Source organism: Conger conger, chromosome 1, assembly GCF_963514075.1.
Source record: "Conger conger chromosome 1, fConCon1.1, whole genome shotgun sequence".
Classification (NCBI taxonomy): Eukaryota; Metazoa; Chordata; class Actinopteri; order Anguilliformes; family Congridae; genus Conger; species Conger conger.
Window position 1 is genome coordinate 92,645,702 of NC_083760.1, and position 456 is coordinate 92,646,157.

General features: G+C 52.4%; 1 protein-coding gene across 4 annotated transcripts in view; it reads right to left on the bottom strand.

Annotated features, from left to right (window-relative positions):
* Positions 1-99: 99 nt before the first annotated feature.
* rps6ka1 (ribosomal protein S6 kinase a, polypeptide 1) overlaps positions 100-456 on the bottom strand; it is a 62,250-nt gene continuing 61,893 nt past the window's right edge. For all 4 annotated transcript variants that reach the window (XM_061247199.1, XM_061247198.1, XM_061247201.1 and 1 more), the window contains one exon: positions 100-456. This exon is cut by the window's right edge and continues 263 nt beyond it. The gene's annotated coding sequence lies outside the window, so the exon portion shown is untranslated.

Here is a 456-nt window from a genome sequence, read left to right on the forward strand (position 1 = left end):
AAGCTGATCACCTGGAACAAGGGGAGGAAACACAAAAAACATACAGGCGTGCAACTGGCTGGCAAACAACAAAATATCGCAGTCTCTGTAACCCATGAAGCAGATATTAACAACGCCAAACTCGGCACCCCTCGCCTGGGCTTCAGAGTGCCCAGCGGGACACTCCGAAATTTTATTTTTTTCATTCCTATTATTTCTGTGGGCAGTACTCCGAGCAGCGCACCAATGTGCACGCAAAAACACACTCACACACACGCAGCGTGTGCATGTACGCAAGCCCGCGTAGACACACAGCCGTACACACACACACACACGCGCTCATACACTCACTCTCTCTCACACTCACGTGTGCTCATACACACGCACACACACGCAAGCGCACACACACACGCACACCTCAAGTTGAAAAAGTACTGCAATCATGGCTGCCCAAAGCCCCCCCCCCTCCCTCCCTCC